The sequence below is a fragment of the Lolium rigidum genome, chromosome 3 (genome assembly GCF_022539505.1).
Source record: "Lolium rigidum isolate FL_2022 chromosome 3, APGP_CSIRO_Lrig_0.1, whole genome shotgun sequence".
In the NCBI taxonomy this organism is placed as follows: domain Eukaryota; kingdom Viridiplantae; phylum Streptophyta; class Magnoliopsida; order Poales; family Poaceae; genus Lolium; species Lolium rigidum.
Genome location: NC_061510.1, coordinates 112979183 through 112994387, shown reverse-complemented (window position 1 = coordinate 112994387; position 15205 = coordinate 112979183). Strand labels below are relative to the sequence as shown.

General features: G+C 42.9%; 1 non-coding gene across 1 annotated transcript; it reads right to left on the bottom strand.

Moving 5' to 3' along the window:
* Window positions 1-869: 869 nt before the first annotated feature.
* TRNAG-GCC lies at window positions 870-940 on the bottom strand. The gene has a single exon. It is a non-coding gene; the product is annotated as a tRNA-Gly (tRNA).
* Window positions 941-15205: the final 14265 nt, after the last annotated feature.

Here is a 15205-nt window from a genome sequence, read left to right as displayed (position 1 = left end):
CTATGTATGAACTTCACCCTCTATATAGTAAATATCATTAAATTTAGTCTAAATTCAATCGTTTTAAGCCGTATTTTATCAAGTTTTCGTTTTTCAAATTTAGATCGGCGTCTTCGCCTGAAATTGCGGCTGGGAAACTAGTCCTCCCCACGCCAAATTTACGTCCAATCCGAACGTAAATTTCCCTGGATTTCAGCGTGAGGAGGGCAAACGAGTGGAGATGCTCTTACAAACGAGCTGGAGAAAAATATGAGTGCATAGCAGCACAGGGAACAAGTTCACGGAACCATAAAAATTCCAACATCCTTGGCGCATGCATGTTCATGATTCTGGTGCATGCCAGTACACGAAATTTTCCTTTGCATTATCCAACAAATCAGATACCCTGGTAGTGGCAGTTTAGGACATCGAGGAAGAGACACAAATGAGAACCAATATGTGGTTGGATGGTTAGGAGGGCAGTGGCACCCCCAACCCACCAGAGTTCAAATCCCAGATTTGACACTTTGGTGTCTCATAAAGGCGGAATATTCTTCAGTGGGAGGCGACGTTCCCGTCGATAGCGAGGCGCATGTGGTGACTTCGTCAATCTCAAGACCCGCCGAATCAGTTCTTCAACGCAGTCTCTTGGAGGTGCTCATAGGGGTAGGGTGTGCGTGTGTGCGTTCATAGGGGTGAGTGTGTATGCGTATGTATGAGCGTCTTTGATTGTACTGTGTTTCGCAAAAAAAAGGAAGAGACACAAATCATTATCCAATAATTTTTTTTTGCAGTACTGGTAGTGGCGAAAATAGTTTAGCTTAAGGTCACGTCACGTCGCACTATTTCGTTGCATTTAGTCAAGGACAGCAAAACAGTACTGCAAAAAATGCACCAGCCGGGAATCGAACCCGGGTCTGTACCGTGGCAGGGTACTATTCTACCACTAGACCACTGGTGCTTGCATATAAAAATTTCGAAATTAGCTTACTAGTTTACAGTAAGGACGCCATCTGCTATAATCTTATTACCTCTAATATCTAAAAGGAACTAGTTGGATGTTTGTGAGTTTCCACGGTCTTTTTTTTATCTTGTATTTGTGCTATCTATTCTGGCTGGGTACGGTATGCAGACACAACATTAAAGTTAATATTATTCACACACACACAATCACACATGTCAAAGTTCATCACTACTAGTACACACATAACACCAAAATCTCATAGTTCATCAAAAGATTTGGCCGTGGGAAAAACGGGAAAAAAGTCTTATTTCATTTTTTATGAATAACCTGGCACATGAAGGTCATAACAATATTCTGAGTCACTCAGGCAAAATTATTCCTAGTATTTGCAATCCCCAGACCAGGCTCAGATAAATGGTACATAACATAGGTGGGGAAAAAAAGAATGCCATGACCAAACTGGTACGTGGCGCAAGAGAGACCGAGCGAAGCGATCGTGAAGTAAAGCCCATCTAGGGTTCTATCCCCCTCCCTGGCGACACCGCCTACCAGCACTGCCTCCCGTGGCCTTGGGACCTTGGATGCATGGAAGACCACGACCTCTCACTGGCGGGAGAGTTCCCATTATTTGTTTAAGTTATTTTTCAATGTATTCTTTGAGATGATGAGACGCCGGCTACATCTTGAAATCGACATAAGGTCCTCCAGGCCCTATCCTCACTCCGGTTGCGCATCTAGCGTTGGCAGAGGGGGTGTGCAGTTGTGCGTCGCACAGATCTTCTAGAATCCTATCGGTGTTCGTGTCCATTGGTGTGGTTTCATGTTTGTCTCTTCGGATTTACGGATCTCATCTTTGTCAATGGTTGCTTCTTTGGTGTGATGGTCATTTGGCGCTTAGCAGGGCGGCTTTCAATTTATCTACTACAACAAATTTTAGTACAATACCTTTTGTCCAACTCTGGTGATAGAGGGGCGAGGACAGCGGCGGGCTTTTGCTCACGCTGGTGCATCTAGTTGTCGCTAGGTGATATAAAAACCAATTTATAATTGTTATTTCTTTTGGGGTTATTTATACAACTATGATTGACTATTAATAGATAGCTTTAAAACACTTAGCTCAAATGAAGGTACAAACAAACCGTCGTTAGACAAGTCTCAATGTACAGAGGACCTTTCCAAAGCGGATCCTCTGCTACACACAACAACTTCCCTAGGCGATGCCTCTTTCTGTCAGTTGCGGACGTACAAACGAACGTGGACGTAGTACCTCGGTACCGAAATATAAGACTTCCTAGAAAGCTAATTTAGCTCTCTTAGATGGCTTATATTTTAGGACTGAGGTAATATTTGACTTCAGGGAAAATACACACTCTCAAAGAATGCTCAAACTATTTTTTCCTTTTTTCACATTGAACCTTTCAAAGAACGACATGGGACCGGGCATTCCACCCCTCCTTGGGCTAGAGATACCGGCCTCACCAGCAACACACTTGTTCTTATTGTTCTTCTTGTTGTTCTTTCTCTTCTTCCTCCTAGGCTTGGGATCATCCACAAGTCGTTCATTGCTCGAGCCTTCCTTGGCTAAGGAGAGGGTGAGAAGCCCCGCTATCTTGGCATACAAAATATCAATATCCTTCAAGTGCTCACAACAAGGGTTAGTGGAATCAAGCACTTAAACTTCTTTCTCCTTAGATGCTTGCGTTTGAGGTTGCCCACAAGACTTTGAGAGACTAGAAAATTCTCTCTTCAAGGCCTTGTGGGCCTCATCGAGGATTGCCGAGTCCATAAGTAGCTTGGTGTGGCCAACATCGAAAGCAATCCTTTCATTTTTAAGCACATTAACTAAGGAAATAGCATGTTATCTTTCCTTACTGGGTTCGGAAATGTTTTGGTTGTTAGACACTTCTAGATTAAGAACACTCTCCTCAAGAGTGAGCCTCAAATTGTGTTCTTCTTCATGGACTTGAGTGAGAAAGACAATCTCATCGGCGTCCTTCCTCTCAATCCTCTCTTTATCCTCAAGGAGGTCTTGTGCTTCACCTAGTAGAGCCATAAGAGCCTCAACATGTTTCTTGGTCTCCCCTTGCATGTTATTCAAGAACACATTCAAACACACAACCTCACGTTTTACGGTGAGGCTCTCAACATCAATAATATTGGAAGTGTTATATGTCAGAGTGGGTTTGGAAGAAGGAGATACCACTGTTAACGCACCATGGAGAGCCGATGACGAGGTTCTCATTTAGAGCATCGAGCGCGAGATAGAGGGAGTGGTAATGGCGATGGGGGCCACTCCCTCATCCTCTTTGGTGGACTTCTTCTTCTTCTCATCATCATCGTCACTGGATGAGTACTCTTCATGAGTCACTGATACGTCTCCGACGTATCGATAATTTCTTATGTTCCATGCCACATTATTGATGTTATCTACATGTTTTATGCACACTTTATGTCATATTCGTGCATTTTCTGGAACTAACCTATTAACAAGATGCCGAAGTGCCGATTCGTTGTTCTCGCTGTTTTTGGTTTCGAAATCCTAGTAAGGAAATATTCTCGGAATTGGACGAAATCAAAGCCCGGGGGCCTATTTTTACACGAAGCTTCCGGAAGTCCGAAGACGAGATGAAGAGGGGCCACGGGGTGGCCAAACCCTAGGGCGGCGCGGCCCCACCCTCGGCCGCGCCGGCCTATGGTGTGGGCCCCCGTGCCGCCTCTTGACTTGCCCTTCCACCTACTTAAAGCCTCCGTGACGAAACCCCCGGTTCCGAGAGCCACGATACGGAAAACCTTCCGGAGACGCCGTCGCCGCCGATCCCATCTCGGGGGATCCAGGAGATCGCCTCCGGCACCCTGCCGGAGAGGGGAATCATCTCCCGGAGGACTCTACGCCGCCATGGTCGCCTCCGGTGTGATGTGTGAGTAGTCTACCCCTGGACTATGGGTCCATAGCAGTAGCTAGATGGTTGTCTTCTCCCCATTGTGCTATCATTGTCGGATCTTGTGAGCTGCCTATCATGATCAAGATCATCTATCCGTAATTCTATATGTTGCGTTTGTTGGGATCCGATGAATAGAGAATACTTGTTATGTTGATTATCAAAGTTATGCTTATGTGTTGTTTATGATCTTGCATGCTCTCCGTTACTAGTAGATGCTCTCGGCCAAGTAGATGCTTGTAACTCCAAGAGGGAGTACTTATGCTCGATAGTGGGTTCATGCCCGCATTGACACCTAGGACGAGTGACGGAAAGTTCTAAGGTTGTGTTGTGCTCGTTGCCACTAGGGATAAAACATTGATGCTATGTCTAAGGATGTAGTTGTTGATTACATTACGCACCATACTTAATGCAATTGTCTGTTGCTTGCAACTTAATGCTGGAGGGGTTCGGATGATAACTCTGAAGGTGGACTTTTTAGGCATAGATGCAGTTGGATGGCGGTCTATGTACTTTGTCGTAATGCCCAATTAAATCTCACTATACTCATCATGATATGTATGTGCATTGTCATGCTCTCTTTATTTGTCAATTGCCCAACTGTAATTTGTTTACCCAACATGCTGTTCGTCTTATGGGAGAGACACCTCTAGTGAACTGTGGACCCCGGTCCAATTCTCTTTACTGAAATACAAATCTACTGCAATACTTGTTTTACTGTTTTCTCTGCAAACAATCATCTTCCACACAATACGATTAATCCTTTGTTATAGCAAGCCGGTGAGATTGACAACCTCACTGTTTCGTTGGGGCAAAGTACTTTGGTTGTGTTGTGCAGGTTCCACGTTGGCGCCGGAATCCCTGGTGTTGCGCCGCACTACATCTCGCTGCCATCAACCTTCAACGTGCTTCTTGACTCCTACTGGTCCGATTAAACCTTGGTTTCTTGCGAGGGAAACTTGCCGCTGTGCGCATCACACCTTCCTCTTGGGGTTCCCAACGGACGCGTGTCGAACGAAAAGACAATACGTCAATCACGCGCATCAAGCAAATTTCTGGCGCCGTTGCCGGGGAGATCAAGACACGCTGCAAGGGGAGTCTCCACTTCTCAATCTCTTTACTTTGTTTTGTCTTGCTTAGTTTTATTTACTACTTTGTTTGCTGCACTAAATCAAAATACAAAAAATTAGTTACTAGCATTTACTTTACTTATTTCATCATGTTTCCTTTTAATTTTACCACAAAGAACATACCGGTAGGACGTGGGTCTATAGTTGGGATAAATAATATAGAAGAATTCTTCAACCATGTTAGTACCATTGAAAATTTTGAAGATAGACACTTGGTAGACCTTGCGCCTACTTATGAAATTGCTGCTTGCGCATTTAGTTCGCTTGTTGGAAACTAAATTTGTTAATCTTAATCCTATAATCCAACACATGTTTTTCACACTTGGTGATATGGAAGAAGGGGAAAAGAAAGATTTTGTTTTAGAAACCCTTCTTATAGAATTTGGTGGTCTAGCAAGAGAAGCTAGAAAGGTCTTTGCTAAATTTAATATGCTTGGTTCTCCTACTAATTTTGTTAGTCTCCTTGAAAAGATGGATATGGATAGAATAAGATACACTAATAATATTGATGATGGTGGGGAGATCAAAGCACCAATACCATGTAAGCTCCTAGCTATGAATGATGCGCTAGAAAATAACTATGCTTGGCTTGTTCCCGAAAATTTGTTTGATGAGAGTAGCACGCCTAAAACTAATGAAAAGGGAGATGCTATCACTTATGTATCTAATATACTATGCCTGGTTGAGAAAACTCCGCACCCCGCTGTAGAAGTACCACCCTTCGATAATACTTGATACACACTTTCTGCGCCTAGCTGAAAGGCGTTAAAGAAAAGCGCTTATGGGAGACAACCCATGTTTTTACCTACAGTACTTTGTTTTTATTTTGTGTCTTGGAAGTTGTTTACTACTGTAGCAACCTCTCCTTATCTTAGTTTTGTGTTTTGTTGTGCCAAGTTAAGCCGTTGATAGAAAAGTAAGTACTAGATTTGGATTACTGCGCAGTTCCAGATTTCTTTGCTGTCACGAATCTGGGTCCACCTCCCTGTAGGTAGCTCAGAAAATTATGCCAATTTACGTGCATGATCCTCAGATATGTACGCAACTTTCATTCAATTTGAGCATTTTCATTTGAGCAAGTCTGGTGCCATTTTAAAATTCGTCAATACGAACTGTTCTGTTTTGACAGATTCTGCCTTTTATTTCGCATTGCCTCTTTCGCTATGTTGGATGAATTTCTTTGATCCACTAATGTCCAGTAGCATTATGCAATGTCCAGAAGTGTTAAGAATGATTGTGTCACCTCTGAATATGTCAATTTATATTGTGCACTAACCCTCTAATGAGTTGTTTCGAGTTTGGTGTCGAGGAAGTTTTCAAGGATCAAGAGAGGAGTATGATGCAACATGATCAAGGAGAGTGAAAGCTCTAAGCTTGGGGATGCACCCGGTGGTTCACCCCTGCATATATCAAGAAGACTCAAGCGTCTAAGCTTGGGGATGCCCAAGGCATCCCCTTCTTCATCGACAACATTATCGGGTTCCTCCCCGAAACTATATTTTTATTCCATCACATCTTATGTGCTTTTTCTTGGAGCGTCGGTTTGTTTTTGTTTTTGTTTTGTTTGAATAAAATGGATCCTAGCATTCACTTTATGGGAGAGATACACGCTCCGCTGTAGCATATGGACAAGTATGTCCTTGGTTTCTACTCATAGTATTCATGGCGAAGTTTCTCCTTCGTTAAATTGTTATATGGTTGGAATTGGAAAATGATACATGTAGTAATTGCTATAAATGTCTTGGGTAATGTGATACTTGGCAATTGTTGTCCTCATGTTTAAGCTCTTGCATCATATGCTTTGCACCCATTAATGAAGAAATACATAGAGCATGCTAAAATTTGGTTTGCATATTTGGTTTCTCTAAGGTCTAGATAATTTCTAGTATTGAGTTTGAACAACAAGGAAGACGGTGTAGAGTCTTATAATGTTTTCAATATGTCTTTTATGTGAGTTTTGCTGCACCGGTTCATCCTTGTGTTTGTTTCAAATAAGCCTTGCTAGCCTAAACCTTGTATCGAGAGGGAATACTTCTCATGCATCCAAAATACTTGAGCCAACCACTATGCCATTTGTGTCCACCATACCTACCTATACTACATGGTATTTTCCCGCCATTCCAAAGTAAATTGCTTGAGTGCTACCTTTAAAATTCCATCATTCACCTTTGCAATATATAGCTCATGGGACAAATAGCTTAAAAACTATTGTGGTATTGAATATGTAATTATGCACTTTATCTCTTATTAAGTTGCTTGTTGTGCGATAACCATGTTTATCGGGAACGCCATCAACTCATTGTTGAATTTCATGTGAGTTGCTATGCATGTTCGTCTTGTCCGAAGTAAGGGCGATCTACACTGAGTTGAATGGTTTGAGCATGCATATTGTGAGAGAAGAACATTGGGCCGCTAACTAAAGCCATGATTCATGGTGGAAGTTTCAGTTTTGGACAAATATCCTCAAGTCTCTAATGAGAAAAGAATTAATTGTTGTCAAATGCTTAAAGCATTAAAAGAGGAGTCCATTATCTGTTGTCTATGTTGTCCCGGTATGGATGTCTAAGTTGAGAATAATCAAAAGCGAGAAATCCAAATGAGAGCTTTCTCCTTAGACCTTTGTACAAGGCGGCATAGAGGTACCCCTTTGTGAAACTTGGTTAAAGCATATGTATTGCGGTGATAATCCGGGTAGTCCAAGCTAATTAGGACAAGGTGCGGGCACTATTGGTACACTATGCATGAGGCTTGCAACTTATAAGATATAATTTACATGATGCATATGCTTTATTACTACCGTTGACAAAATTGTTTCATGTTTTCAAAATCAAAGCTCTAGCACAAATATAGCAATCGATGCTTTTCCTCTATGAGGACCATTCTTTTACTTTCAATGTTGAGTCAGTTCACCTATTTCTCTCCACCTCAAGAAGCAAACACTTGTGTGAACTGTGCATTGATTCCTACATACTTGCTTATTGCACTTATTATATTACTCTATGTTGACAATATCCATGAGATATACATGTTACAAGTTGAAAGCAACCGCTGAAACTTAATCTTCTTTTGTGTTGCTTCAATACCTTTACTTTCAATTATTGCTTTATGAGTTAACTCTTATGCAAGACTTATTGATGCTTGTCTTGAAGTGCTATTCATGAAAAGTCTTTGCTTTATGATTCACTTGTTTACTCATGTCATACACATTGTTTTGATCGCTGCATTCACTACATATGCTTTACAAATAGTATGATCAAGATTATGATGGCATGTCACTCCGGAAATTATCCGTGTTATCGTTTTACCTGCTCGGGACGAGCGAGAACTAAGCTTGGGGATGCTGATACGTCTCCGACGTATCGATAATTTCTTATGTTCCATGCCACATTATTGATGTTATCTACATGTTTTATGCACACTTTATGTCATATTCGTGCATTTTCCGGAACTAACCTATTAACAAGATGCCAAAGTGCCGATTCTTGTTTTCTGCTGTTTTTGGTTTCAGAAATCCTAGTAAGGAAATATTCTCGGAATTGGACGAAATCAAAGCCCGGGGGCCTATTTTTCCACGAAGCTTCCGGAAGTCCGAAGACGAGACGAAGAGGGGCCACGGGGTGGCCAAACCCTAGGGCGGCGCGGCCCCACCCCCGGCCGCGCCGGCCTATGGTGTGGGCCCCCGTGCCGCCTCTTGACTTGCCCTTCCGCCTACTTAAAGCCTCCGTGACGAAACCCCCAGTACCGAGAGCCACGATACGGAAAACCTTCCAGAGACGCCGTCGCCGCCGATCCCATCTCGGGGGATCCAGGAGATCGCCTCCGGCACCCTGCCGGAGAGGGGAATCATCTCCCGGAGGACTCTACGCCGCCATGGTCGCCTCCGGTGTGATGTGTGAGTAGTCTACCCCTGGACTATGGGTCCATAGCAGTAGCTAGATGGTTGTCTTCTCCCCATTGTGCTATCATTGTCGGATCTTGTGAGCTGCCTATCATGATCAAGATCATCTATCCGTAATTCTATATGTTGCGTTTGTTGGGATCCGATGAATAGAGAATACTTGTTATGTTGATTATCAAAGTTATGCTTATGTGTTGTTTATGATCTTGCATGCTCTCCGTTACTAGTAGATGCTCCGGCCAAGTAGATGCTTGTAACTCCAAGAGGGAGTACTTATGCTCGATAGTGGGTTCATGCCCGCATTGACACCGGGACAGATGACGAAAGTTCTAAGGTTGTGTTGTGTTGTTGCCACTAGGGATAAAACATTGATGCTATGTCTAAGGATGTAGTTGTTGATTACATTACGCACCATACTTAATGCAATTGTCTGTTGCTTGCAACTTATGTAAGGGTACATTGCCCCTATGTGTGGTTTTGGTAATTAATGACAACCCCTATGGACTAATGTTTTCATTGAGTTTATATGAAGGAATATTCCATAGGTACTACTTGCTCTCCATGTGTTGGATTCAAGTATGGATGCCATGAAGATAAAGATATACCTTGTGTATTGGCATCAAGATCATCGGTATGAAGATATATATGTGATATGATCAAGAAGAAGAAATGAAGATGGAGTTCTTATGTGGAACTCAATATTATCCATGATCTATCTTAAGTGAGTATGAGAAGATACAAGGTTGAGTTGGGCAAGTTCAAGATGAGCATCTTGTGTGGATCACATGCTTGAAGCTTGCCGTCCACTTGGTGATAGTGAAGATGTGCATCAATGAACCTTTCCCATCATAGTGTATGGGGGAGCATTTGTGAGTATACACGAAGCGACAATGATCAAGTGATGGGATGCGCAAGGCAAAGGTATGACCTTGATAGGTTTTCCTTTTACCGGTCTCGAGGTGGTTGATGGGAGACCGGATTATAGGATAGATAGCCGCACTATCAAGAGGGGCTTTCGGTTGGTTAACTTGATCACATCGTCTTAGGGAGCTCAATCCTTGCATGCGTTGCATATTCTTATTGCTTCTTGGTATTTCTCGGTGTGAGGTTCTTGAGCTTGTTGCTAGCTTTACAACAAGCCCAAGTTCATCGAAAACGGAGTTCACATGCATCTTCTATTGCGTTTTCGAGGTTGGGTGATTTTACCGGTTATTCATGATATAAGGTTCTACCTTTTATATTCATGATAAAATCCCCTCCTACAGATTCTTGGGTTTTCACTTTCTATTAGATAGCATTTGTTGTTATCTTCCAAACAAAATTGGTTTCATGCGATTCGGAGTTCGGGAGCAATAGTTATTAAAGGAAAAGGAGAAAAGAATAAAAGAAAAAAAGGAAAAGGAGGGGCCAGCCGACCGGCCGGTCTGACCGGACCGGCAACCGGCCCACCCGGTCCGGGACCGGACTTGGCACCGGTGCCATCCGGCCTGTGTCCAGTGGCCATTGGGCCCGTGACCGGTCGGAGGCCCGGTGGCCGACCGGCCCGCCGGCGCGCCCCGGTCCGACCGGATACCACACACGGGCCGCCTCCGCCCCACCGGCCCACTCGGCCTCCGCAGCCTCCGCGCCGCCCGCGCGTAATGGGCCGCCTGCCCGCCCGCGCGCCGCGGCCGCCTGCCCGCCCGCGCGCCGCTGCCCCTGCTGGGCCGAAGCCCCTACTGGGCCGCTCGCCCCACACGGCCTCTGGCCTTATCCGCCGCCCAGCGCGGCCGCTGCCCAGTCCGGTTGCTGGGCCGGTCGGACCGGGCCGCCGACCGGGCTCCTCAGTGCCCAGGCCGGTCAGCCGGCCTGGCAACCGGCTGGGCATCTTTTTAGAGCGTTTTTTCAGCCCGTTTTCCTTTGTTTATTTCCTGTCTTTTTCCCCAACAGCTCTATTTCTCCCTTTGCTATAAATAGGCTTCTTCCACCTTGAGCCAAGTTACTTCTTCCCTTTCTCTCACCTCCATTGTTGCATTTGAAGAAGTTGCTCTCTCTCTCTTGTTCCCCCCCATGATTCTTGCTCATATTTGAGGATTTGAGAGAGGAGATCTAGATCTACACTTCCACCAAACCAATTCTTCTCTAAGTGAGGGAATCTCTTGGGATCTAGATCTTGGAGTCTTTGGTTGACTTTCCCCCTTGTTCTTCCTCTCCAATCTCATCCTAGCATTCGTTGCTTTGGTGGGATTTGAGTGTGAAGGACTTGAACACCTCCGGTGTTCTTGCTTTGCATCATTGCATAGTGTTGAGCTCTCCACCACGATTTGTTCGAGTGAGAGACCGTGAGCTTGTTACTCTTGGAGGGTGACCTCCTAGTTGGCTTGGTGATTGGTGCTCCGGTGATCTCTTCAAGAAGATTGTGAAGAGGCCCGGACTTCTCCTTCGTGGAGCTTGTGAAGTGGTTGTGGAGCTTGCCATCTCCGGAGCGGAGGAAAAGCTAACCATAAGGAAAGGGCCATTATCCTTCGTGGGTGTGGTTCGGAGAATAGGGTGAGCCTTCGTGGCGTGGGGAATCCTTCGTGGGACCTCCACCCCTCCAAACGTGACGTACCTTGTTGCAAAGCAAGGGAACACGGGAATACATCCTCGTCTCCGCGTGCCTCGGTTATTTCTATACCCGAGCTCTCTTTCCTTGTGATAGCCATCGTGCTTGAAGTACATATATCTTGCTATCACTTGTGCTACATATATCTTGTGCCTATCTTGCTTAGCTCTAGTTGCCATTGTCACACTTAGTTGAGCTTAGCATATTTAGGGTTTGTGCTTGTAAACTAAACATTAGTTTAATTCCGCATTCTTACAAGACAAATCCGCAAGAGTTTGTAATTGCCTATTCACCCCCCCTCTAGGCGACATCTCGATCTTTCAATTGGTATCGAGCAAGGTCTCTCCTTGTTTAAGGCTTCACCGCCTTGAGAGTAAAGATGTCGGCTAGTAATATAGTGCACAATGACACAATTATCTTTGATGGCACAAATTATCTTTTGTGGCGAAATTGCTTGCTTTGCAATCTTCGGACCTTGTGTCCAAACATTGAGCAATATCTAGATGTAGGCTTTTCTCCTCCGATGGATCCTCAAAATCTATCTTTAGAGGATGAGAAAAACTTACATCTTGAAGCTCTAGTATCTAATGAGCTTTTATTTTCCTTGAGACCCGATTTTCGTAGGTTCTTGATATATATAAAGCGAAAGTCGTCTCATGAGATGTGGATCAAGCTTAAAGAAATGTTTGGTGGATCCATTTCTCATTTGGTCGGTGGTGTCTCCGAGGAGCTCTCTTCCCCTTCACATCATGAAGAGCTCCAAGTTGCTTCCACCTCCGGCCGTGATGATATATCATCTTCTTCCACTTCACCAACGTGTTGCAAGACACAAGGTAATGATATGGTGAGTGGTGAGGGAAATTGCAATGTTGATATTGTGCTCATTAGTGATGACTCTTCATCTCTATCTCATTGCAATGGTTCCTCTTTGGACTTAAACACATCTTGCATTGAAAATAATCTACATGCTTGTGTTGATAGTTCTTGCATATCATGTGTAAATTGCTTACATAGATCTCATGAGGATATGCTTGCCTTGTCTTGCTCCCATAATCAAAATGCTTCTATTTCCTCTAGTTGCTTGTTGACTAACAATGTAGAGGAAACCGAACACTCTATGGATCAAGACATGATTTCAAATGAGGATTCAAGAATACCTCCATCTTCATCCTCCGGTATGCACATGTGCCTTATGGCAAATGGATCAAAGGTATCTCCTACTTTGACTCCTAACACATCCTCTAATGATGAGAGTGATGATGATGATAATGATGAAGAACATAATACCTTGGTGCATGATATGGCAATGGTATATGCTTCTCTTCGTGGTAATAAAGAAGCTCGTGCTTATCTCGAACACTCTATGGATACCTTGAATAAATATAGGGAAACCATAGTGGAGTTGGAGTCCCATATTGAAAATGGGGAAATGAGATTCACTCTCCTCAAGCATGAGCTAAAAGATGAGAAGCATACTAATTTCATGCTTACACAAAAAATTGAATCCTATATGCATGAAAATGAGAAAACTATTGTTGATGCTTGTGCTACTAACTCTACTTCTTGTGAAGCATCTATCTTAAAGGAGAATGTTGAGTTAAGGGCTCAACTTGAGTTGCTAACTAGCAATTGTAGGGAATTGGAAGAAAACAATAAAACGCTCCCACACTCTCTTGAGGATCTTCTAACTTCCTACGATGAGCTAAAGTTAGCTCATGAGGCTAGTGTCACTAAGGTAACATCTTGTGAGCCTCATGTGGACATTAGCACAATCTCTACCCAAAATGTTATATTGCCATGTGCTAGTCCTTGTAATCCATCTAGTCAAACTAGTGATACACCTTGTGTTGGATTACTTGATTTGCCTTGTTGCTCTAACAATGAAGCTTCTACTTCCTCTAGTACTTGTATTTCTACTAACCATGTAGAGGAAATAAAAGAGCTCGAGGCTCAAGTCCTTTCTTTGAAGAAAGACTTGGAAAAGCGTCATGAAGGGAAATCCGCACTTGACAAGATGCTAAGTGTGCAACAATCCCCCAATGACAAGAGTGGACTTGGATTCAACTCCAATAACAAGAACAAGTCCAAGAGCAAGAGCAACAAGAAGAAGGGCCAAGACAAAGTCAAGGATTCGGCCAAGTTGGTTTGCTTCAAGTGCAAGGTTGAAGGGCATCATGTTAGATCATGCCCATTGAAGAAGAAGAAGCACTTGAGTGAGAAACAACAAGGGAAACGGCCACAAGGTCAAGGTCAAGATCATGCTCGACCTCAAGTTGAAGATAGGCCACTTCCCAAGAAGAATCAAGATAATGTTCCCCAAGAGAAGAAATCAATAAAGAAGAGAAAGGGGAACACTTGCTACTTATGCCGTGAGAAGTGGCACTTTGCTTCTTCTTGCTTAGGTGGTACCTTATCTAACCCTATAATTGTTGATGATGATTATTCTCTAGGGAAGGATAAGGATGGCAATGTGTTTGCCAAGTTTGTTGGAACTCAAAGTGGTTTCAAGAAAAGAACCATTTGGGTTGCCAAGCCTATTGTGACTAATCTCTTAGGACCCAACTTGGTTGGGGACCAACAATCTCAAACTTGATCAATAGGTACAATTGGAGGGCATTGGAGACTTGGCTACTTCATGAAGAATTAAGGGATCTTCATATATTATATTTTTACCAAGCCAAGTCGTATGGATTATCATCTATATCTTATATCCAATGTTCCTCTTTGCGGTAACTTATACTTCAACTCTTCATGTTTGTTGTAAGTTACTTGCCCCTTTGCATGTTTGGTTTTGTACCAAATATGTGTATGTATGTGTTGTGTCTTACTTGCTTATCTTGTGTATTCAAGTATGTTTGTTTGACTCACCATATACTTGTGTATTGTTTTGAGCCTAATGCACCTTGATGATATCTTATTTGGCTCTCTTTGAAGTGGTTAATGGAACATCCCATTTTGGGGGAGTGATATGCTTTGTGCATCTCTCTTTCTTTAAAATGTGTGTACATGGGTACCACCACTTAGTATTGATATTGCAAGATTATCTAGTCACTATGTGGTGTGCCATACTCATGAGAAATTCAAATTCTAAATATCCATTAATCATCTCTAGTTGAATTTTAGTTGCCTCTTATTTAGAAGAAATGACTTATCACATTATGGGGGAGTAATATGTTTTGTACATATCACAAGCCTAGAAAATGTGAACATATGAGGTTATGCCACTTAGAGTTGATGCTCTTAATTATCTTGCTTCTAGGTGGCATGTTTGCTCAAACAAGCTCCATTCCTAATAAAAATATTTTATTACTCATCTTGTGGGCTCTTGTTTGAATATGAAATTCCTGGTGCGGTTTTTCCTCAAATACATATCTCTATATCTTATTTGGGATACCGTTTGCTTCAAGTTATTCTAATCATTGCCGTGCGTGATTGTGTGACTAGTTGAAGTTATCAAGAATCTTCATCCGTGCATAGTGCATAATTCTATATACTTATCCTATGCCTTTTATTGTGAAGTTGATCCTTACTATCATTGTCAATACTCCACCGGAAATTATTTCCAATATACTCATTGTCTTTGACAATTGATAACCTTGTATGTGGTTGAATTTTTGGATCATCTTCACCTTGGATTGTTTCTTACTTCCTTATTTTATTCCAAGAAATCTTTATAACTCCCATATGTCTTCCTTGTCCCTTTGAAAAATC